Here is an 861-nt window from a genome sequence, read left to right as displayed (position 1 = left end):
AAATGTAAAGAGTGGGCAAATCGCAAAATCAATAAATTGTGCTCTTAATATGAGATTCCCCGAAAAATCGATAGTAAAGCGCAAAGTAAGTCAGTATTGCAATTAAAAAGCTTTATTTAATGTTTCTAAAATACAAACAAACACAGTCAGTGTGCGCGAAAAATGAGCATGCGATAGATTATACCCAGAACTCGTTTTCAAATAATTGGAATCAAGCATTGTAAATATATAAGCACTCAACTTTCATTCCGGTTTTTTTTATTATTGTACAATAACGTTTATAGTTTTTAACAATGATTTTCACTATAACATAGGGACATGGGTTATTTCATGTTAGGAATACCCTGGGTGTTATATTACCCGCCTTATGGTTTTACGATCATCAAATCTAACTTCAGTGTAATCAAACAATTCAATATATCCAACATTTTTCTATTAGCACGACCTTACTCTATCATATCACATGAAAAATTTATTTTTCCAAATATTTATTTATTAAATAATAAACAAGGTTAAAATGCTCATCTCAATGTAACCTGAAGACATCCAAACTCTAAAATCTTATTTTACAATGACTATAGGCGTAATTTAATAATGAATTTTCTATTAACTAGTTTTCAATCTAAGAGCAATAAACTCATGGTGGAACCAATAGATACCGTTTATTAGTTTAGCAGAAACGCCGCTATCACATATTAGGCGCCTGTCTCATAATAGGGGGCTTTTTTCTATATATAAAATAGAACGTATTAAAGATCTTCTTTATAATTAATTCTTTTAAATTTAACCTTTTCTCTCCTAACGCTAGCTATGTTCGGCATCCACGAAGCGATCCGTATAGACGAACGCCGTCTACAGCCA

This window comes from Trachymyrmex cornetzi, unplaced genomic scaffold, assembly GCF_001594075.2.
Source record: "Trachymyrmex cornetzi isolate Tcor2-1 unplaced genomic scaffold, Tcor1.1 scaffold215, whole genome shotgun sequence".
NCBI lineage: Eukaryota > Metazoa > Arthropoda > Insecta > Hymenoptera > Formicidae > Trachymyrmex > Trachymyrmex cornetzi.
The sequence above is the reverse complement of the archived record's forward strand: the minus strand, read 5'-3'. Positions refer to the sequence as shown.